This window comes from Phasianus colchicus, chromosome 12, assembly GCF_987193195.1.
Source record: "Phasianus colchicus chromosome 12, bPhaCol1.hap1.1, whole genome shotgun sequence".
NCBI classification, from domain to species: Eukaryota; Metazoa; Chordata; class Aves; order Galliformes; family Phasianidae; genus Phasianus; species Phasianus colchicus.
In genome coordinates, this window is record NC_143447.1 from 12,910,493 (window position 1) to 12,935,211 (window position 24,719).

The 24,719-nt window shown below is 39.8% G+C and overlaps 1 protein-coding gene and 1 long non-coding RNA gene across 4 annotated transcripts in view; one reads left to right on the forward strand and one right to left on the reverse strand.

Annotated features, from left to right (window-relative positions):
• Positions 1 to 516: 516 nt before the first annotated feature.
• LOC149916282 (uncharacterized) lies at positions 517 to 6,864 on the reverse strand. Its single transcript, XR_016470521.1, has 3 exons — positions 6,815 to 6,864; positions 5,938 to 5,995; positions 517 to 1,558 (listed from the first exon to the last, which is right to left on the reverse strand). It is a non-coding gene; the product is annotated as an uncharacterized LOC149916282 (long non-coding RNA).
• Positions 6,865 to 10,570: 3,706 nt separating this feature from the next.
• The window catches only part of CTXND1 (cortexin domain containing 1), a 33,561-nt gene continuing 19,412 nt past the window's right edge, over positions 10,571 to 24,719 (forward strand). For all 3 annotated transcript variants that reach the window (XM_090148992.1, XM_090148991.1, XM_090148993.1), the window contains exon 1: positions 10,571 to 10,828. The gene's annotated coding sequence lies outside the window, so the exon portion shown is untranslated. The remainder of the gene's footprint in view (positions 10,829 to 24,719) is intronic.

Genomic DNA, 24,719 nt, shown 5'->3' on the forward strand with positions numbered 1-24,719 from the left:
CTTCACTTGAGGTATAAGTAAGTATCTTTCAAATAGCTTTCAAGTGCAGCAAACAGAGCTTTCACACTTCGTAAGCTTGCATTTTCCCTTTGTTCAACACTTTCTGGTTTTTCACCTTTCCTTCTCTCTACAAAAGAAAAACCCAATACTGTTTCCATACTGTTTCTTTTTACAACCCATTTTATACCAAGAATATTCTTCCATGAAAGTCTGAGGATTCTCACTTTTTTCAGATTCCTTTTTAAAAAGTGGGGGAAACCAAATCCAAGAGATCACTTCTGTCACAAGATAGAAAATAATTTTCAAGACTTCTTGAAATACTCTCTTAGATCATAAAGCAATGCACTGAAAACACAAAATACTTCACCCAACTTCTTCACCTAATTCCCTACTACCATTACTTGCTATTAAAATAAAATACACTTCAAACCTCAGGAGACAAGCGTATGTACCTGGAAGAAGAAAAGGAACCTGAAAATCCAACTTTTTTGGAAAAACATAACTCAGCAAGTATGACCATTTAGTAACTGGCATGTACAGACAGCTGTTACATGGTGAACAGCCCTAATGTCGTGTTACAAAAAGCTGCAGTGGGAATAAAGGAGAAGATAGGTCTGCTACAACTGCTGTCGTTAACTTTATGCTGATCATAGAATCATTAAGGTTGGAAGAGACCACTGAGATCATCTAGTCCTACTATTGAGCCATCAACCCATCAGATCTATGTAATGATTCAATCTTTTGTGTATTCTGATACTTTTGCCCTTAGTCACTGCTAATGTGATGCACAACACAATGAAAGCAATGAGGGAAGAACGTAAGGAGGCCTTCCTAAAGCAAGCTGGCTCCTTGTATTAACGAGAATAAACTTCTTTTATTAACACCCAGCACTCTATTTTCACTCAGTGCGAGGCTGAACAGTTTTCTTCTAATTCAGCATCAAAGCAGAATAGAAAGAAGTGGAGTAGCAAACTTAGGGGCTTTGTGGTACCATATAGAACCGTTGGAGCCATTGCCAAATCCACCCAGACAAAACATCCAACTGTTATTATATAAAAGGCACTATCTCACTGCAGAATTAGGAAACATTCCTTTGCAACGCAGGATAACTATTCAACTCTCTGGTATTTATAAATAGCCATGTATTGCAGTCATGAGCTTCTGAAGATCACATTCCATCCAAGAAGAATGTCAGTGTTAATCCACTGCAGGGTGAGTGGGTGAGTGTGAGAGACAGTCCCTATGGCAGGGAAGAGCTCTCCTCATCCAACCTTTGAAGGCTTTCTATTGAGCCACTCTTGGAGTAGGATGTGGATTTTGGGATGGCCTCAAAAAGTCTGTCCTATGTTTTCAGCTTCTCTTAGACAATGGGATTCATCGCAAAGAATTCACAATTGTTTCTTCAGCACATGATGAAAACAGCCATCAGCACGGTCAGAATAGCATGAAGAAGTGAAAGTTGTGACTGCTCATATGTAAGGCTTCTCAGAAAAGTACAGCACAGCCTCCTATTCCTCTCTCCGCTGAACAGTGAATAAGGAAGTCTGCAAAGGGTTTCCTGTGAAAATTTCCATCAGTCACACTGCAATGGTTACTTTCTTACAGATAGGCACAAACAAAACTGAGATAGAATTCAGATTGTTTTCTGCATTTTCATTATGTTACAATCCCTAGCAGTGCTAAATAAATACAAGTCCTCCTTTTTATTTTTTTATTTTTTAACGTGAAAAAAAGCTGCAGTTTTTTTTTTCCCCAACTAAAACGTTGAAAACTCAAAACCCTAAAACTCATTATATTACAATAACGAGGCTGAGGTCTAGAGGGAGTATTTTTCTGGGCCTTCAATTTGTGGCAGAGATTTAAAAACTATTTTAATAAGGTAAAAATAATCCTCACATGAGTAAAACCTAAGAAATTTGTCCAGCACTGGACCCTTCACAGGCACTTGGTCATAAAGCAGCAAATAATTCATCATTCTTAATGTTATTCTTCTCTAGGGACTGAAGCATTTTGTTTGCTGCAATAAAGTGCTATAATTGAGCTTGAATTTACTGGAGCAGAACTTTTTTCTTAAACAGCTGAGAAACTGAGGTTATTCTGATTTAAAAAGATGCTTGCAGAACAAACCTGCATATGGTATGATTAGATCCTTCTCTTTGCAAAATAAAAAATGACATTGTTAGGTTTTTATTTTCTCTTTCAAGGAAAAGCATTTACTTCTCATTGCTCGTATACACTGAGCATAGAAGATCAAATCACAGATATTATAATGGAGTGAGTTTTGTTTACAGAAAAATTGTTCCTGATCCATTTAGAACATCTGACTGCTCCATCACAAAGTAATGCAAGTCTCAGGTGGAACTGTTGCTAGTTGTGCCTGAGGCTGATTTATTTTATCATTAAATGGAGCTGATTTTATTGGAAATAGTAACTGAAACTTTTCTTGCATCTTTAGCTCAGGCCATGCAATGAATGAAATACAACGTGCCAGTGGTATCTCTCAGAAAACTCCTCAACTGAATGCAGTCTTCCCCTTTCTTGTCTTTTAATTTTAAGGCTATAATGTTGCATGAGGACAATATAGATGTAGTTGGTAAATCAAGATGTAGAGGTATCTCTGTTCTTCCCTCTACAGCTATAGTTCTGATGTGAGCTGGTAATTCGTACTGAACGAAGCACACACAGCACAAACTAATACCTAATAATACAAAAGCAGTGTAACAGTCCTATTTGTGCAGCCTGAACTCAGAACCATAGTGAGGTTTGTGGTGTGGCAGAATAATCAGTCTGCAGATGCAATTTAAATACCATCTGACCGAGCAGATCAGGTGGAAGACCTGAGAGAATTCTTATCTAAATCCGGCTTGGCATGCTGCTTTACAGCACCCATTAGAAATTGCAGAAGATAAATCGAGGAAATGATTTTGTCTAATGAGAAAATACTGCATATAAGTGCTGCTTTGATACAGCCAAAAGTTACTCTACTGAAAGAGAAGCACTTGGGACAGCAAAGCAAAAATGTGAACCTCCCTAAGGCCATCACCTTCTGGCTCACTACCTCCAGGGCAGTTCCCAGCTTAACTGCTGTTCCTCAGCAGAATGCCCAATGAGTTTGGGGTTGCAAATTTCCCAATTTGAATCCCAGGTATGGTTTTTTTTTTGCATCATATAATCATAGAACCATTAAGGTTGCAAAAGGCTACAGAGATCCTTTAGTCCAACCCCAACCCACCCCCACCATGCCCACTGACCACCTCCCTCAGCGCCACATCCCCACGGTTCTTGAGCACCTCCAGGGATGGTGACTCCACCACCTCCCTGGGCAGCTGTGCCACTGCAGCACCACTCTTTCTGAGAAAATATTTTTCCTAATATCCAACCTGAACCTTCCCTCGCACAGCTTAAGGCCATTACTTGCTGTCCTTTCAGCAAAGGAAATCTGACTTGAGGCCTCACTGTCGAGTACGCAGAGGGCAGATGTGTTTGGGCACAACTCACTTTTCCCATTCCTCCTAAAGACAAGGTATAAAAAACATCTCATTTTCCCAATGAGAAGAATTCTTTGAAAGTAAGTTTGAGTTGAGACAGAAGAAGAATGTTTTCCAAAAGACGTCAATTTATGTGGCTAATTTCCACAACTACTCATGCAATACAGAGTTTTATTTACACAAAAGAGAATCACAGCTTCTCTCAGACATTTCTAACCTTTTCTTAACTACCTTTCTTCATGCTAAGCTAAACAGAACATCAACCTGACTTTCAGTTCTTTTTCAGAAATGCCTTCACATCAATTTTTAACCCAACAGGCTTCTATGTATTTCCTTCAGCAATGGAAAAGATGGAAAGGTTTGCTCTTTTAAGACATTTTTTCCTGCAGTTCTCTGAACTACAGCAAGATGCTCTCTTCTCTCATAGAAACTCCATAGTATGCATGGCAGAAAGATGTCATTTGCTCCTTAGAAAGAAAATCTTCCACTTGGCGTGATGAATTAAGTCATGTTCCAAGTCCATATTTTCATTTTGGTTTCAGTCAGAAACATCTTGTGATACTGAGTAACAACAACATAATCTGAAAATTATGCACAGATGAATGAACTCGTTCATAGCTGTTATTCCTCAACCTATGACTTACACATTCCACATATCATACATATTTTACCTGCATGCTGTTCCAAGGGATACACACACAGTGGGAAGTTTTTGAAGGGACCCTGGGGTAATGTATGACCCACAGCTCTTATGATCTATTCTGTAATGATCTATTTTTGAGATTTCTCCATATATTAAGAAAATTGTTTCTCAATCCAGCTTTGTTTTTGCTACACATCTTTTTACATGTTTGCAGTTGCTGCTTTGTATAATGCATTAAAAAATAGATTTACATCTAATATTTGCCACTTGCTATACCCAGACATAAGCTGATAAGCCAAAATTCATGCGTTGAAACAAGTTCTAATAGGTGGTGAAATGAACAGAAGAATCTTTCCGTAAAGTAAATCCTGGGGTCACAAACCTTCCCAGAGCAATCACAAAACCAATTGGTCATTTTGTTTCATTTCCACTAAGACCCTAGCACATTGTGTCTGCAAAACAACAAGATGGTTTTGCTTGCAGAAGGGCCCATTTAGCTCTCTACTCTATCTGAAACCATAAAGACAAGAAGCTATCCAGTTCTTTTGTAGAGAACACAAGGCTTATCTGCAGTTACTTTTTAACATTTATTCCTACATTCTTTAATGCACTGCTTGCATTAAACCAATATTATCAGTGTCAGCCAGCCTTGAAGAGAATTATGGACCCAAAGAATTGAATCCTCTCTCATCCCAGCTCCTCTAGATAAGGTCAGAAGAACAGTAATGGGCAGCACTGGCAGAGGGGCACCGCATTTGTCTCTTTCTTTGCTGGAGAATCTGGCTGCAAAAAGGACTCATCTTATTTGAAATCCTTCATTTACAGCCAGATTCCTTTCTCTGTTACTGTGCTTCTTTTGACCCAGAATATTGGATGTATGACACGAACTTTGAAGAGAATAAGAATAAAGATGTGCAGAAAGGATCTCATCAAATCATAAGATTTTAAGAAAGGAAATATTTCTCAGAAAAATCATTCTATTTTTGTTCCCTTGCATGATTTTGGGAACTGGCTACGTAAAAATATATTGACCTATACCTCTGAATTTTCAATACCAAAAGAAGTTTGATAGGGAAAAATTAACTTTGTTCAAATTATCTCTCATTGCAGTGCAATAAATAACCGTAATGAATAGCAATGAGAGAGCAGACACTTGCTCTAGCTTCATCCTATAACTCACCCACGCTGGAAATAGCATGTGGTAGTGCATGCCCAGTATGTGATGGCTGCGGCTGTGATTTGTTCAGTGCCTCCAGGTCTCATGTTAATTTCAGGTTGGATATTAGGAAAAACTTCTCCTCCAAAACAGTGGTGCTGCTGCTCAGGAAGGTGGTGGGGTCACCATCCCTGGAGGAGCTCAAGAACCATGGGGATGTGGTCAGTGGGCATGGTGGGGCGTGTTGATGATTGGACTAGGTGAACTCAGTGTTTTTTTCCAACCTTAATTAATCTATTATTCCACTTCTTCCTTCAGTATATCCAAGAGGAAGCTAAACTAATCTGTTCTCGATGTCATTCTCATCTGATGCTCTTCAGGCCTCTGAGTAGCTCTTCTCTCTTGCCATGGCCACCTCAAGTTCTCATCTTCGTACTGCCAAAACCAAAACAGCTCCACTTAAACTGTTTTTCAGGCTATGATTATCTCTGGTCTCTCAGTCAAAAATTCCTTAGAACTGAATGAAACATGCAAGCCTCCAGATTTCAAAATCAATTCCCCCAGAAAAACCCAACAGCAAAATCCACATTCAAAATGTGCTTGGAGAAAAGGCATCCTCTGATCTCAGACAATCAGGGCTGTCTGCATACCTTTCTGTTCACATCATCCTCTTTCCTCAGTAACACTCTGTGCTCTTCTTTCCCCATGCTGAAATACAAAACCATGACTTCCCACATGTCCATAGCACATCTCCCAAAGCAGATGTCTTTGCCAAGCTGAAGGCTCAGTAGGGCTGGTGCTGTTTTTTATGGATTTTCAGGCAACTTTTGTAAAAATGATCTTAAACACCTGAAGTTACACCAAATTCAAGTTCCATGATTCTTGTCTCAGTAAAAATAATTCTTGTCGGTAAAAATAAAAATATTTTTACTGGGGAAATATTTGGATTTTTCCAGGAAGATTTTCCCCCCCCATTATCAACTTGAGAATAATTTTACAGGGAGGGTTAAAAGAGTAAAGTGAAAACATTATGGAAGAAAATGTACAGACTATATAATATGTACAGTGTGTTTTGTCACAAGTCAATAAGAATATCATGGAGAGTAAAAAGAAAAAAGAAAAAAAATTTAAACAGAACAACATGCAATCTGCTAATTTATGAAAAAAAGCTAATTAAGATAATCCCCATTAATTTCCCCATAAAATTAGAAAGCAGATCTCTAATTCAAGTAAGATTATTCAGGGACTGAATACTCAGTTCCTTTTGCTCATCTCCACAAGCTGTAGCATCTCCAATGAAACAGGCTGAAATCAATCTGAGAAAGACTTAAGAATGCCCTTCTAGGTAGGACAGGAATGGCTCCTGTGCATTCACTTTCACAGTGTCTTCCTATGTAGAGCTATTCAGGAAAATTTACCTGAAGTAACTGAACTTGCGTATTGTAACAATCAGAAACATCCGTGCAGTGGAACAACAATACAGGAGGTATAGTAACAAAAGTTCTAGCACAATGGAAAGGTGCTCACCCATCTCCAAACCTCTAGGCTCACAAGGAAAACCCCACAAGGGAGGGATCTCCAACCAGAGATCCTTCCCCAGTGGCAATAAGCCCTTAAATTAGGTCACCTGTGCTCCCAGGGCTGACCAGTCCTTTCCCCCAGGTGCTCAATCAGTGGTTCAGGCCAGAACTCAACAGTTACCATATATGTATTAAAAGCAAATACCTAAAATTTGCATTTTAGCCTCCAGTCATATGCTTTTGTTGAAAATATAAGCATTCTTAACAGAGATGAGGTTAAATTGTTTTGGAATGATGGCAAACAGACTATCAGCATTATAGTTATGATTGAGAGTGCACCCACGCATTTAAACACAGTCTAACAGTGATAACAGTTTCATTAATGCATATGCAAGTCTAATCTCTCACATCAAACCAAGTATTAGTGTCCTCTCTCTTAATATGGGAATACCCAATTTTCATAATCACTTTTCTTCTGGGACACAATATCAGGCCAATTTTCCACTAACTGCTACCATAAGATGATGTGTAGTAATGAAGTCTTTCTTCGAGCGCTGTTTCCATGGGTCATAACAGAAGACTGCAAAACTAGCTGAAAGATTATGAAGCAAAACAAGATTTCAAATTGGAAATACATTATTTGAATAAGGAAAAAAGATGATCTTTTGCTCAACTGTTCAGAAGGAGATAGAGGTTATCCACATCGTCTGAATTCCTTGAAGGTTCAAAATGACCTGAGCAGACTTTGCTCAGTCTTTTCCTCTCCTTTTTTTCTAATCTCCACCAGAAATGGGAGGGATAGAATGACCTTCCTGCCAACATCAACCTCCAGCTTCTAGTTGTAGCCATGACCTCTCTGTAGAATACCCATGACAGTTCCCCCAGACTCTTGCTGGGGCTGTTAATGCACCACAACAAACGTGCCCTGTGCTGTTACACCAAGGAATTTTATAAAGCCAGCTATTCCCAAATTCTTTTATCTTATGGAGTCTGTTCTTGGCACAACTATTTTGCTACTATATAAATATCAACATATTTATGATATATATATGTATTTATATAGAGAGAGAGAAGTCTATGATAAACAAATTCATACATGAACTAGTTTACTTTTCTCATAGATGGGCATTCTGAACTATCTGACTCTCTTCAATGTTATATAGCCAGAGTCAATTATAAAGCCTTTATGTTTCCCTAGCAGGAAGGTTAAAATTCAATTTTCTTTTATTGCAGTTTGCAAATATGATATACTCTCCATCTGGCTTGGAAAAGCTCTTCAGTTAAATCATTTTGTGCAACACTGCTTTTTAGGTGCTGGTACCTCCCTGTTCAACAACCGACTGACAGCTCAGCTCTTTCAGCTATTTATTGGTCTGTTCCTTAGATATAATAGTTATTTCACAACATGTTTGTTTTTCATTGAAATATCCACACAGACTGTTTTGGTGTTGGGCTTTACTGTTAGATTTATTTTATTTTTTTTTAGTTGGTTGGTTGCTTTTTTTGTTTTGTTTTCTTTGGTATGGGGTATAAGGGGTGTTCTGTTTCAATTTTTCCTTTTTTCTTTTCCTTTTACTTTTGACTGTGCTTTTAAATCTAGAATGTCTCCTAAAGACTTCAAGCAGATGTTGTCCTTCGTGCCTCTCCCCAGTAAATCATTTGCTCGGTTCTTTTTGTTTTCAGGGTTTAAAATACTGCTAACTAACAGAAAGCAAAGTGATGTGTTAGCATAGCAGTTTGCTGTGCTATTGAGCTGAGGCAACGAGCCCAGAAAACCAGATGAAAATGATCCGCTGAAACCCTTCTGTCTTCGCTGTACCTCCAAAGCAGGAGATTTCTGTGCTTGTTAGAAATAACAACTCATCTGCCCGTGGCCACTGCTGAGGTCTGCAGGAATATTAAAAAGGGCCACATTCAAAGATATTCATTATAACTCATCTCCCAGCCAAGGGGAGCAAATGGACTGGATGGGGCTCTGAGCACCTCATCATCTGTGGGTGTCCCTGTTCACTACAGGGGAGTTGGACCACATGGCCTTTAAGGGTCCCTTCCAACTCACACAATTTAATCACTAGAAGGACTAGATGACTACAATCCTTCTAGAAGGATCGTTATGTTCCAAAAAGTGAGAGAAGAATAAAGTGGTGAATGTGAATGCCATTCTATTGGTTCCTGTGAAAGTGAGAGCGCTCACCATGAGTTGTTTCTGCTGCCAGTCCCAAATGCAGGTTTTCCTGATCTTTAAGCAGTATCTTAGGCTGTCACCTAGCAATCCTGTTTGCAGCACACTTGAGTCATTTAGTCTCATTTTTACTGAGTACTCCATGCAACAGAGACTGTTTCTTCTCTGCATTCTAAGAGTTAAGAACTGCACCTAGTACATAATCACAATGTACAATAAACTTAAAATTCAAGGCTCTTTGGTTGGTTCTGACTTTCCATGACTCAACAAATTTGGTTCTAACCACAGCTGTGAGCTCAAGAGAGAGGAAAATAAAGGTCCATTTTTTTGCTGCAGGAGTGTTTTCTCATTTTGTAGAAAGCAAGTGATGCTGACAGCAGTATACCATGTGTAGGCTTCCCCTCTCCAAGATGTTATTTCTGGGAGGATACAAACCATCACCTTCCCAGCAACATCTGTAGGACAGAAGACTGAGTATCTTTGGCAGTTTTACAGATAGAAATGTACAGCCCTGCAAACAACGCCAACCGTGCTAATGACAGTGAGAGCTGTCACAGAAAGCTGCACTAATACAGTAATTTCAGGGGGGAAAAAAGCTGAAGTCCAGCTGATAAAACAGTTCCCAAAGGAAAAAATGTGACTTGCACTTTCAACATACCTGTCCTTCCCTGATCTTTTTCTAGAGACCAGTTATTTTTCCTACAAAGTTCATTAGGTTCACTTCTATGGCAGCTGGGATTTCCCAGTGCCACCTGAACTGGATAATCAGCCTCTGGGAATTCTCAAGGCCGTCACAAGCAGAGTTGGAGCCTCCTCCCTCCCTGCGGAGCTGCTGCTGTTCTCGTGAGGTTTCATTTCTGGCAGTGGCTCAGAAAATCTGCCCAGGAGTCTTAGAGGGATGATGAACACCTTACACAACGTCTCGTTGTAAGAAATGCTAATTAATGATTGCTGTGTTACATATGGGGGCAACCAGGTGGAGAAAACTCACCCACACCTCACCTGAGCTGTTGCAGGGACACGAGTGCAGTTCCCACGTAGCTTTCCTAACGGCAAATATTTCACTGTGTGATCTCTAATGAGAAATTCTGTACTGAGGCTCTTCTTCTTCCTACCTCTATTATTACTGTTCATTATTTCTATCACATCAGCATGCTGTAGAACAAGCCCCCACTGACAGACATCCTACAGACAGTTGACAAGGGTGATACGCAGCTCTGGAGTTGTGCTAAGTCCAGCATGTAAATTCATGAAGCTTTGGGGTGCTACTTTTTGGCCATCCCCTTCTGTAAATGAGCCTGGAACGCTCCATTCTCAAGCTGGGAGCCCCCCTCTCCCTCCCTCATAGTTCTGGAAAAAGAAAAAAAAAAAAAAAGATTAAGTTTGGTTGAAAGAGTTCATTCCTCAGCCTTTAAAAAAGATTTGTAATATCACCTCAAATCTTTCTGAAACATAAAACCAGCATTCAGCTGCAAATTCAACTGTGAGTTACAGAACACAACAACAGCAACGTGAAGGAAGGCATCCCCAGCCCCCTCGCCTTTAAAATGCCATGGAAGCAGTGGCTTTCAGCAGAACACCTTATCTGCTCTCGAGAGCTGTGACTCTTCATCCTTTCCTTATGAAGACCCAGGGGATTGCTTACTTAGCATCCACCAGAGGCAATGGATAGGGTGAGCAGTCGCTGCAGCCAGAAAAGCCCAGCACGGAGCAAAGGCAATTACCTCTGCACGCAGAGACTTTGGAGCTGAATTGTGCTGAACAGGGAGCCCCTCCGGCTGGCAGAGCCATGTGCGGCCGAGAAGAGCAGCCACTTTCACTCCGCTGAAAAGCAATGCAGTAAGTGACTCTGATATTGCAGCAGGCACCGCTTCCTGAGGTTATTAAGAAGCTGAAGCCCTGCAGCTTTTGCTGCCTGAGAGACAACCTCCAGTCCGGGACCGGTGTCGGGAGCTGCAGGATTTTTTTGTTGTTTCTAAATCAAGCGAAGGAATTGAGCTGATAGCAGTGACACTAAGTGAATAATTTTGCATTGTGTGTGTGTATTGCAGGGCAGTGCTTGCTGAACGGTCCTGTGCTGAACTAGTGCTGCTAGGTTTGTGCCTTTTCTCTGTACTCATATCTGAAGCGTTTAAGCAGGGATGTTGCTTAATAACTTAATGTCAGCCTACCTTTGAGTGCTGCTCTTTATCACTACAGAGCGTGATTCTATGCTTGATGCAAACTACGGTCTGTATGTAGTGCTGGATTTACAGGGACTGTGCCACCGGGTAATGAAAAGCTGTGAATTGCAACTCTGTGAGTGAGTGCATTGATGAAGAATAATCCTTTTATTTTACTTTGTCGGACACAGCCCATTTCTATTTTGAGTGGTCTGATTTCTGGTTTCAGTGTTTTTTTGCAGATAAATGTTTATAAGCAATACTTCATCATAGCAGAGCTGTGGCTTTCCTAGGATTCGAGTGCTATGTCTCTGTACCTGCAGTAGCACAGCTTTCTCTTTATAGAGCTTTCTCTTTATATAGCAAAGGGAAGGCACAGTTTAAAGTTTGGTTCCTACATGGGGTCTTTGCATAGTTTGAAAGTGTTTGCAAAATAGGGGCTTGGGAAATAATTGCAACCTTTGGAAGAACCTCTATGCAGATTTTAAATCGGATTTGTGCAGCTTTCAATCTGTTAATTTAGGGACAGTTTTTAAGTTGCGTTCCTCTGGTTTCTTGATACAGCTTTGTTAGTGACTTGTGAGAGTCCAGCTTCAGGCTAACTGCTGTTAGGAGAATTACAGCCATTTCTGGCTTCAGGCATGTTTATCTCCTGAAGGTAACACACGCTGATTTTATTTTTGACAGCAGTATGCACAAATCCCAAAAGTTAGGTATTCTTTTCTTACTGCTGTGTCAAACATCATTGTTAAACAGCCATCAGCCTCTTGTAAAAGGTTCTAAAGAAAGCAGTCTTTAATTTCACAACACAATTTTTTCTTTGTAAGCAGCACTTATTTTGTCACTGTAAACTACAGGGAAATATATAGGAAGTTTTTACATTCTGAAGAAAAATCTTCCTCATTGGTACATCTGTGTCATTTTAGTTCTGTGCAAAATTTGAAACATCACTTGATTAAAAGGGATACTTCTCTCAAATAAGTCAGCTGAAGCTCAGTGTCTGCTGAGACTTTTTGCAGGAATGCTGCTATAGATGTGTAGCATTTAGCCCATGGCACAGCTAAAGGCACTGAGAAATACCCTGCAATTACAGCTCTGCGTTATCGCATCTTTCTGCTCATATGCAACAATTACGTCTTAAAGACTTTGCTCCTTGAGAGAAGGAGACAAATGCTGATAATGGTCATTTTCCCTGTCAATGCCATCAAGATAATTTTCTCCTTTCTACCTAAGAGAACCTTTGTGGTGTAAGGTGCTATCGGGTGAAATCATTAAGGCGATGAACAAACACTCTGCACTTGCTGTACAACTTTGAAGATGGGCAGATCTACAAGGCAGGTGAATCGTGTCTGAATCTGACCTGGTCGCCTCTTCCCTTTCTCTCTTATCTCAATTCCTCTGGGTTCCTTTCTGTTCACAAGCACTTGGTGGGTGCGAGAGCTGCTCTCATTCAAGGACCTCAGCCCACGCTCTGTGCGCTTTCTCCAGCAGCAGGTTTATGATCAGTGTGTGTGTGTCATCCATCTCTCTTTCCTTCATCTAGATACCCAGAGAAGCCAATAATGAATTTGGAAGATAGGAGGATTTATTATAAGATAATTTTGAACGTGATTTATAAACCTAACATTGATTCTCTATCATCAGGAAATAGCCCAGATTTTACCTGTAAGCAGGATGTATGCGAAACACACAGTTTTGATAACATTATCATCAGACACATTCAGGTAAATTAATCGTGGTAATTGAACGTGTCATTGCTTTCAAATGATTTTCTCCCAGAAACAAAAGATATAAATTGGGAGCAAAGGAAAGGCAAATAATGTTGGAAAGATGCTGGGTTCATAATGAAAATCACAAGAGGAAAAAGAAAGATTATACCTATCCTTCAACCTTCATGCAGTTCTGAATTTCTAATCAAAATGTGTTTCCTGAACTGGAACTTAGAATTATTTCCCAGATATCATTGTTCATGTCAAAATTTAAATGGAAAATATTAAATACAAAAGCTAATTTCTCAACAGTCTAGAGTAAGTATATCAGCAAACAAATGTTTTCACTTCATCCCGCCTTTAAAATTGCTCTGGCAAGGGCCTTGCCTCATAAGTCAAGTTCCCTTTATTGCATTGCAATCTTAGAGAGAAGCACACAAAGGAAAGTTTAGTCATTTTAACTTGCGCTGCCAGTAATCAGTTGCAACCGAATTTAATTAACATTTAGACTACTTTAATTCATATCGCTGTCTTGCTACCACTTATTTCTCTTGTAGAAGCATTGCCAGCTCTTCACAGTCTAAATATGACTGCACCATCTTGACGCTTGAGCACCAGACACAAAACTTCCAGTACAGAGATGCATTAGAGAATCAAAGAGTCATTAAAATTGGGAAAGACCTCTAAGGTCACATAGTCCAACCTCCCACCAGTAGCGCCCACTAAGCCATATCCCTGAGTGCTACATCTGCCCTTTCCTTAAACACCTCCAGGGATGGCGACTCCACCACTTCCCTGGGCAGCCTGTTCCAATGCATCACCACTCTTCCCAAAAGGAAATTCCTCCTAATATCCAAACAATGTCCCGTATAAATACACACACACACACACCCCACAGGTGGATAAACATGTTCTCTAATTTCAAAGCACAGTGAAAACGTGTGTCACAGTTGCAACAGAAACCAACTGCAGACAACGTTAAGTTAAAAAATACAATATTCAGCATGTTGTCAAAGGGATAAGCTTAACTGCATTTGAACAAGAGCAGAGAATTCTTCTACCACGCTTAGTAGAGCTGTCATGTTTATACAGAAAAATAACTTAGAGCTTGTGACATCCAAAATGTGCAGTGCTTTTTTTTCCAGACTATAAAAGAAAGGGCACTTTCTTTCCTTTCTGTTGTTCAAGGGTAGACTTTCTGATGGTGTCTAACTACTTAGATATGCTGCATACTAATTATTTTATTCATATGTATGAAAGCAGATGACTTAGAATCTTTGTTAAACTTTTCTGCTGTGAGCATCAAGATTGAATTTAATTGGGATTTTCAGATATATGTTTAGACAATCCATTTTCAACAACAAAACGGCCATGCTAAATGTTACTTGCTAACACTTCTTAGCAAAGGCAATTGTTTAATACTCTGTAATAGTTTCAATTCAGAATCCCTTTGCCAGGCTGACTATCTTCATTTTCCACACCTACACAGAAGCTCTGTTCCTAAAGCAGCAGTGCAATAGTGCTCAAGGAGGATTAAAGGACTATGATCGAGTACTTCCTAAATACTGCTGCCTGCTCCTGTTCTAATAACAGCTGAAAAATAACATACTTGCCACTTCCAAGGGCTGTTCAAGAAGTATAGATATGCATCCAAAACACATCCAGAAGTTGAAAGATCAGGCTCAACATTTTGCAAAGCATTTCTACAGGGCAGTTTGACCTTCAGAAGTTATAGAACTGGCCCATGATTCCTCTTTCTCTGAAGCTTTAGAAAAGAATTCTGACATATGGCTTTTTGGTGGGTAGTTCAATGCAAGGAACTTAAAAAATAAGGCCATGAAAGTACAACTACGAATAAGCTCAGTGATCAGTGACAGACTGCAAAACAGACACTTGATTTTCACAGAAATGTCTGGAGGAAGCTCCAAACGCTCTATGCTTGGTTCTGAGTCTCTAGGACTTGGCTCAAGGAATTTTTAATGTTCCTTTAATCTCTTTTGAACATCAATAGGAGGGAAAGAGCATGTGAACCTAACGAGTGTTTGCTTCAACAGCAGCTTCAGAGACACGTACACTTTCTGAACATAACTTTAGCAGTACGTTTCAAATCTGTTTCACCTAGCCCTGGCAAGGCTGAGCCTCTGGGGTCCTATTCACAAATACTCATAGCAGTCAGTGAGGAAAGGATTGCAATACAGGAGGAACATCATATCCCCAGTGTGTCAGTCAGTACCTTGTTCAGAGGGAAAGACTATGAAGCAAGACAGAAGGCTGCTGAAAACACAGATGCTCACATTTCTCCCACTAAAAACAGAGCAAGAATTTATTTTCTTTTATCATAAATCACAGATTTTCTCTTAATGCTATGCTTTAGACTTTCAGTCAGGGCTTATGGCAGTATAGAACCACATGCTGAAGCAAATATAAACTATCTGGTGGAAACACCTTTCCTTCTTTCTCTTTCTACCCCTGCCCCCATCTGAGTGATTTGTTGATTACTGGAGAATTTGCTGCATCACACTTTTAGTTTAAGCTATAAACTGTCCAGAAGCAAGCTGATGTGCCCCATTCAATACTGTTTTCCTGTACTGATATTTAAGCCCCCATTGTCTCTGCCAGCATCACCAACCTTTCTATGACTTCTTACCAAGTGACCACACCATATGTTGCAGAATTACTTTGGATTTTCACAAGCTTAGTTTAAAAACCAGTCCTCAGTCTGAGCATGATCCAGCTAAGAGGAGGAACAACTAATAGATATAATATTTTTTCTACCTTCCCTGAAGGCACTAAGTATTTGTCATACAGAGCCTTGCCATATTGATCCGTTTACCTCCTCTATAAAGATGGATCATGCTGTCGGTGGGTCTGCCCAAGTCATCTTGTGAACCTTGTGCTTCTTCTTTATGGGGGAAATCAGGGAAAACAATGTCATATCAACGTGGTTTATCAATAGTGCAAAGAAGGGCCTATAAAGGAGAGGTGCCATGGAGTTAGAACAAAGGTGAGCTTATACACATTTACCATTTACTGTGAGGTTTCCACAGAGGTTCAGAAAGAGCTGGTACTAAGCTGGGAAGGGAGTCACTCCAAGCTGGCAACTTGTCAGAAAAGTATCTCCCTTTACAAGAGGCTTAAATAATGACAAATCATAAGAAATCATTCAAAGTCATGAAGCTTGGGAAGAGAACTCCATTCACTTCTCATGGGCTGTGTCTGTTCACTACATGAAAGATGAATAACATATTCTCTCCCAGTTCAGACTCTGTCACACCATCACAGTGCTTATGATTCTCATCTCTATGGGGATTTTCGTGAAGGAAGCAGATTCTCCAGCTCAGAAAACAACTGAAGCCACTTCATATCAATTCTATCATTGAGCCATATCTCAGCAGTGATCTTTTTAAGAGCTGTCTGAAGAATGGGAGCAGGTCGGTACTCACATTCTAGCAAGTAGAAAAAAAAAATCTAACCCAAAATTGCTCCTATAAAGAAATTTTCCCCAAGCTTCCTACTTTGAGTCGTGATCCCAAATCAGCAGACAGCAATGAGGAGACTCCCAGTGACTCTGGATCAGAACACAGCAGACTTCCATAAAGGGCAGATGAGAATGCTGTTAGTAATCAACAACTACTTGCATTTGCAAAACTTATGCTTTTGTGGAGCAAAAGATAAAAAGGAGCACAAACAAAGCTGACCTTGCAATCACTCACCTTTGTGAGCAATCCTTTCTTTTGCAAATAGGCAGCCTCTCATCAGTGCCTTTATTTGCTTAAGTCCTTGCAGATACATTAAAGATTTATAATAGAGCTGTTACAGGCAGTGAAGGAAGTTATGTGTCACCCTTCTATTTTCTAGTAGTGGTTTGATTTAAACCATGGGGAACAAAGGAAGTAATATTTTAAAAGAGGAATGAAAATGTAATGCAGCCACAAATAAGATCTGGTCATACGTGGAACTTAAGCAGATATAATGACTTTTCTTATGAAGAAGAGACACTGTGCCTCAGTAGTATTTTGTATCAGTGATTCCCAGCCTGAGATTTGGTTTAAGCTGCCCTTTAGACACCTTCACCTCCAAACGTAGCTGAAGCAAACCAGAAAACGGGTAAAATAACAAGTATCCCTGAATGAAATAAATATGAACAAAATCAGTAAATCAAGATTTGGAAAGGAAATAAAAGCAGCATAACCTCCACAAAGTTTCTTTAAGCAGCATTTAGTACAAAAGTAATTGTTAACTTTAATCTGTGAGGAAAATAAGCAATGGGTCACCTCAGTGGGTCCCAGATGGATATACCTGTCTCTCTTGATGAAAGCAGCTGAACATTTCAACAAGCAGCTCAGGGAGAAGGGTGTATTTTTACTTCATTTTGAGCTTATCTGACAAGACTTGTACAGCAAGCAGTCACAGGAATGGCTGAAATCAGTATTTCTTCCTAAAACCATCCCCTGATGCTGTGACTGATTTTAAAAGGTCACTACCTACATGTTGGGAAACTACAGAAACTGTCACTGTCCATAACAACAAAAACTTAAATGTCAGTAACACACAGAAGGAGAATTTTATACGCACTTGTGTATGAGTACTCACACACAGATGTAAAACTTAAGGTTCATCTTTGGAGTTTCTACCAGCTGCCCATTAAAAGAACTACCAAGAAGAACCTGAGAACCACTGAAACCCACAAGCAACACAAAATTTTAATTTTTACAGATTAAATGCAGCAGAGATTGGACTAAGAGGTGCAATCTAAATCAATGGATTATCTGTACTTTCTGCTCTAGCTAACACTAGAGTGTAAATGCAGCAAGAACACATTGTTCCCCCTCTCCTGCCACATCTAGTTGATGCAGTAGGGCAAATTGCTGCCCTTACTTAAAGTTCCCCTGGAATCACTTGAACACCACGTTTGGTTTAAAAGCTCCCTGACGCACAGTTGAGGATAAAGACTTCAGACGCTGGTTTTCCTGCCAACTCCTGTTCTTTGCACCTGACTGAGAGACCACTAATGCAGATAGCACACTCCATTTTCCTCAGATCTACTCTCCCTCATTCTCTTCCCTCTTTGGCAAGGCTCACTTTTTCCTCTCCCCGCTGCTATTTATATATTGAGTTTTCATTCCTTTAAACACTACGTTCCTCTGCCATTCTGCGGCCTCAAGGGAAAGACCTGTGTTTTCATGGACAGTTTAGTGTTTAAGCAGCAGTCACTTCTACTCCAGTGTCCACCCTACAATGTGCACTTCTCTTCATGTGCACAGAACAGTTAGTTGACCTGGTTGGGGAACAGATCTGGGTTAAAAAGCTGACAAAATATGGTTCAATTAATTCCATTTTCTGATTCATGCAGTTTGGGGTGTAGCCTTGTAAATGCTTTGGCCATCCCGAGTGAAGGATCAGACTTAGACAGGAATAACAGATCATTGCAGGTGAAGAGACTGGACTTCTGCATAGGGTTAAAGCATTGTATCTCTCTTCTTTCCCATAAAATGCCTGGCTCGCTCATTCCTCAGCTGCTCCTCCCCAACATTTGCATGCTGCTTACAATCAGACTAATGAAAAAACACAAGTTTTAAAATATCTTTGATATTCTCCTGTGTTTCAAGTATCTGGACTTGCTATATGTGTAATAGCTGATAAGTCTATGTATAGCTTCCAAGTAGGACCAGCCTTGCCATTTATTTACATGCTATCATAGCAGTCCTGACCCACACATTTAAATATGCTCAAGTGATGCCATTGGGCAGCTTGGTAGGAGAAAACCTCACTGGATTTTCCTTAGTTACAATTCACATAAGTTATATTTCAAAACTAAACTTGAAAGACTGTCTATTAAGCAAAACACAGAAAGTAACTTCTAAAGATATGTGAGCTCCATTTCTGGCTGTCTCAAAAATGTAATCCTACCAAATTATGAGTGTTGGCTTACAAAATATTCCCTCCCATACCTGCAGTTGCTGCCATGTTATATGATAGAAATAGCTGAAAGATATCAACATGAACTTTGCTAGAAACAGCTCTAGCACATGTTTGCCACCTTCCTATTCAGGTGAATGAAGAGTTTACCTTTGAAACTTCCAACCTCCAGGAAACAAAAGTCTTTCTAGTGCACTTCAAAGCCTTGGCCAACTGGAAGCAGGCTGTATAGGAAACTGCTGCAGAATCCATTTGGAAGCTGACTCTAGTACAATTCAAATAAATGAATTTGGCATCTAAAAAGAGGTTTAGTGCTTTCTAAGCAGGGTACAGAGAGAGATTTGGCAAGGCTTGTGCATATGTTATCAGCATTTTACAAAGGGGTAATCCCAGATCTTCTAAATCTCTAACATTGCTCAGTTTGCAGGTGGATGGCTTGAACAGTGCTGTCTAGATTGGGCCATAGTCTTTGTGCAGGCAGATGAGTGTTGGAGACCATCAGAATATATATTCATGCAAAAAAACCTTATTTTTCTCCAACCTGTGCTCCTCTGCACTCCCTCCAACCCACAAACTGAAGAGAAAGCTTTCATATGAACAATTGTCAGAGAATTAGCATGGGAATGTGGAGAAAAGGAATAATTATGCTTGCTTCAGGTTATTCAAGCTAAAACAGTTTTTTAAAGTAATTTTTGGGAAATTGAAATCAACGGCAGTTGGCATCATGCTCAGAACATTGCCTTGGGACAGTGAAGCACATAAATGCTTTGCTGATATTTTGGATGCAGCGCAGGAGAATTTTCCAAGTGATTTTCCATCTCACAGCAAAAAAAGATGTTGCTTCAATCTTAAACAATTTCTTATTTACTTGTGGACATGTATTTACAGCTTAAGCAAGCATCTGCAAAACATGAATGCCTACAGCACTTTTTAAAATTAATAGCAGAGAAGGAAATAACACTGGCACTGTCAGCAGTATTTTATCTGTTGGATTTGGTAAGAATGGGCTACTCTGTATAATATCAAGTCTTGTTTCCTTATTTGTGTAGGGATCAGAATGGGTGTCTTTTTCTTTTTGCCTGACAATTCATTACTGTTAATCTCCTTATGCACCTACATTAAAACCTAGGGCTCAGCTGAGAGGTCACAATTTAATCAAGTCATCAGTACATTTAGCAGAATTCAACGTAGCAAGTCACCCCACAAACTATCCAAAAAAAAAAAAAAAAATCAACAGCAGCAATCTGTACTAGCTTACCTACTACTTTTCCTTAAAATATATATATATATATATATCAAACATATTTCTTACTATGCCTTCTTTCTCTGTTCCCTTGCAAGTTATGTCTGTTTATACTGAACTCCTGATACGCAAAACAGTCGACACAACAACCAGGTTTGTTCTGAAGAGATCCTTGGTAGTTTACAGTGCTGAGCACATGAGCTGCATGCATAACTGCATGACTGGAGGGTGTTGGGAGTCTAAGCACGTCCTGGTTAGTGAAGTACCATGGCAGAGATTTGAGATGGGCCAAGTGAGCTTGTTTTGGGGTACGCAGGATTCCTCAAAGTGTCTCTACATCAACAGAAAACACATTCTTGAATGCAAAGCATGTGGTATCACAAAGCCTTGGGCTCCATCCAACCTGGCTTTGAATACCTCCAGGGATGAGACCCCCACAGCTTCTTTGGGCAGCCTGTGCCAGGGCTTCACCACCCTCTGCACAAAAAATTTCCTGCCAGCGTGTAGCCTGAATCTCCTCTCTTTTAGTTTAAGTCCATTCCCCCTTGTCTTTTCACAATCTGCTGTGCAGATAGATCCTATATTGAGAATTTCCACGCAATCAGAAACTTCTTGTCCCATCAGTACGCTGAGTCTCATTCTAGCAGAGCAAAACTCTAACTGCCCCTATTCCATGAGGCGGTGTCTCATTCAGTGGGTAGGGCAGCACCACCTGAATGACCTGTTTTTCTTTACAGAGAGGAAGAGGCTGTATTGAAACAAATTCTTCTTAAAATTTCAACTACAGCTACTCTGCTCTTCCAGTTCCTGTTTCTTCATCATGAGATCCAACGTAACATCTCACTCATCAAATGTTTGGAAAATTGAGTAAGTTAGCATAGGAAAAGTTTATCCCACAGCTCTATTAAATTCACTAGGTTTGCTGAGAGAATAGGATTTTCTAACAGCAGCAGACATTGTATTTGTAAGCAGACATTAATTTTATTATGCAACTTCCCAACTGCACTTTTCTAAAATATCTGGAAGTTTCACTGCACTGAGAAAGTCAGCACTTTTAGAGCAGTTTAAGCCATAAAATAGACTAATAACACCATGGGAAAAATAAGAATACCTATTCCTTCAAAACATTTTGAGTGATTAAGCTTATTTTCAATCTTTCCTACACATGATCTATTATTTACCTCCCACCTTTCTTGATATTGGCAAGCAACATCTTTGTTTTCTAAACTTTTGTTTTCCTCCATTATTGATGCACTTCTCTTGAAAATAATGGATTTTTGCAGAATGTCTCTGTAGGAGAGATCAGAGAACAGGAGCAGTTCCTTCAGATTGCTGTGCCAGTTCTGCTGAGCGCAATGCCGTGTCACTGCTGCTATTAAGCATTTTCCTGCCTTGAAAGCAGAATCAAAGAGAATTTTAAAACAGTGAATAAAATTATGAGACCAGAGATGTAGCAGTGAGGAAAACCAGACACTAACTGATAGTCACTAGGATAAGTGAAGTAACAATTAGGCTCTCTTAATCACAATGCTAGGTCTGGACAATCTTTCCCAAATTTGTCTCATCATGAAATAAAAATCAGTAAAATCTCTAACCAGAAACTTACGTCAGAAGAAAATGAGGGTAGTACTTTTCTGGGAGCATTTTTCATGTGGCACATTAGATAATTATTGCTTCTTTTTTCCACTTGAGCTCTTTGGATTGTCTGCAGGAGTTTCCCCCCCAATACTTGAACTGAATAACTGAACAAAAAAGAAAGAACTGTCTTTCTGCACAGAGTTTCTGGTCAAAACTTTCTGATTTCTGTTTGCATAGTTTCTTTGTGGTTGAATTAGTGCTTTCTCTTTTCCATACAACTCTGGCTAACATAAAGGTGCACTTGAATTATGTGTCACTCAATGAGAACAGAGGTAGTAAATAACCAGTAAAGTTCTTGTTAGAACAAACTTAGCAACTGAGAACGCTAGCCCATGTTTGAATGAATAATCACCATGTCTTCAAAATAACAGATAAGTCTACAAATTTATTTGTGAGGCTTTTAGATCTCAGTAACAGTCTGAGAAGCCACTATTTTGAAAATGTGAGGCTAGTATGAGTGTAGAAAAGAAAATATCATCTGGGGTTCTTTTCTTCCAATTATTCTCAAATATGCTGCGTATACCTATACAGAATAACAACTACCATGACTCTGAGAGGGTGCTGTGAGAATCACCAGCCCGTAAATCCTTGATGGTTGCTGTTAGAAAAGGCATATGTGGAAGAATAAAAGCACTTTTTCACCAGATTGCTAAAAGGAAGGAAGAAGAAATGGTTTCCAACTGGAAAAAAAAAAAACAAAACAAAAAAAAAAACAAGGAAGTTTTAACCCATGCTTCCATGTCTGTAGCAATGCCGCCACATGGGGATGTGAGGCTTTGCCTAGAAGGCCTAAGCAGCCTGCAGCCACCATCAAACCACCACTGGCAGTGGGCAATTTGGGCTCCACCATGTCTCTCCAGGCTCTGGAGCCTGGATGAGAGCCCTTGGCCAAATGGGGGCTGTGGTGGCAGGTACCCTGTGGGGGATTTCTTAGGGCTGGCCTACCCAGGTTCCCAACACAACCAGCGTGAAACCAGAGTGCCCTTCTCTCTGTCCATGAAATCTGCCAACTCCCCTTCCCTCTTCTACCCCTGCAACATAGGAAAGTATTTATACATAATCAATTTCTGTTTGCCAAATAGCATTTCCCAGCAAATTTCCACACAGGCTGCTGTTGTTTTCCCTGCTCGAGTGGCGTAGCAATAACAAATGCATCTATTATTCATTAAATGACATCAATGTGCATTAATATGCATCAGCATTTCTGAATGGCATTCACACTGCAACGACACAATTCATTTCTCACCCCATTTGCCATATTAACAGCTAAACATTACAGTTGGTGGTTTAAATTTTGGAGAGCTCACTATCTGTTGAGCGTAAGGCAAAAAAATTAAGGCCTTTGCTGAAAATTTCAGTCTGTGGTTTTGCCTACAGAGCTCAAGCACATCAAGGCATCTGTTTGCCAGCTACCTCTCAGCTGGCAACATTTCATAAAATCATTAAGATTGGAAAAGACCACTGAAATCATCTCGTCCAGCCACCAAACCATCCTCACCATGCCTGCTAACCATGTCCCTGAGGGCAGGATTTGTGCAAAGCAACCGCAAATTCTTACAAAATCAGAATACATTTTTCTAGACACTTCATATGCATTTTCAGACAGAACGGAAAATCAATTCGGTCAGAGCTGAGCCCATGTAGAGAAGCTTTTCTTTTAAAAGGGAGGGGTTTTCATCCTACAGAGATCAGTTTTCCCATATTTTAACATAAGATTAATAAAATTTACCAAGCTCAGATGATGAAAGATGTGGAAATGGATCTTTCTGAAGTCAATGGTGATACATATGTAGATGCTCTCGTATGTGTTTGCACTGTTTTGTGGGTTTGTCTGTTTCTGTATACACATTAAAAAAAAAAAAAAGAAGAACATAAAAGGAAAGAGTAATCAAGAGAACTTACTCTTGTGGTTTTCTGTGCTTGCTGCCTGGAAGCAAGCCTTAGCATTGCTGCATTAACTGACACTGTGGTCCCAGCCTACATTTGCAAGACGGAGAGCTCTGCATAGCATTTTCCTGGCTGCCACCATACGTCAAACTAGATGGAAGATGATTTATGGACTTTGTTGTTTATGAGAACAGAATTATGCATAGTTCACAGTGTCCCAAATAATTCCTTAAGGTTCCAAAGTTGTGTAATTCTGTGTTACCACAGTTTTATGCTAGCATAAAATCAAAATAATATGAAATGAACTACCGAAGCAGAATGCATAGGGAACCAAAACACAGTGCAGTGGGAAGTGAAATGAACCACATCCGCCCTGGAAGCTGTGTAGAACCACCAGGTTTTATTCCCAGTTAATGTTTAGTTCTTCCAGTAAAATACTCCCAGTTTGTTTTCTTGTCACCAAGTGCAGTTTTTCACCAAATTTAACTAGAATTGTCCTGCAAAGTTTAGAGTAAAAGCAAATTTAAATGAAATCTAAACGGTTTCTCTCCTTAAAAGAGGAGTGCTTGAACCATCCAACTCATACTGCATGCTGGTAAATAAAAAGAGAAGGATCCTTCACCGATTAAAAAGCAGGATGCATCGCAATAAACAATAACAGTGGGATACCATATTCTTTAAACAGCACGGCAACGATGGGGACCCATTCCTGAAAGCAGTTCAGAAGTTAAACAGACATTGCGATTGAATCTTGAAGCAGTACCTCACAGATATGCAGAATAAGGCTAGTGGTGAATGTGCAAACTCATTGTTATTATTTTTATATACTATCTATCTCCCAAATACGATGGTGGAACTCTTGGCTTTTAGAGAATTATTCCCAGGGGTCTGCATATGCTGTCTTCCAAGTCCTGGCAAAGACAGATCTGCCATTCACGAATTTCGGCAGATCCTAAGAGCTAAGGCTGCTTTTGTCATTTACTATCCCTACTGTTAGACACTTTAAATGGAACATGAATCTATTTCTTGTGACTCTGGTCAGAGGCTTATTATAAAGAGTTCTCCTTTGATACATGAATTCTTGTCTTTCCTAGATGTGAAATAAGATCAGACAATGAAGAACTAGCTGTGCTTTGGGGCAAACACTACATAAATGGTTACGTGAGGCTTAG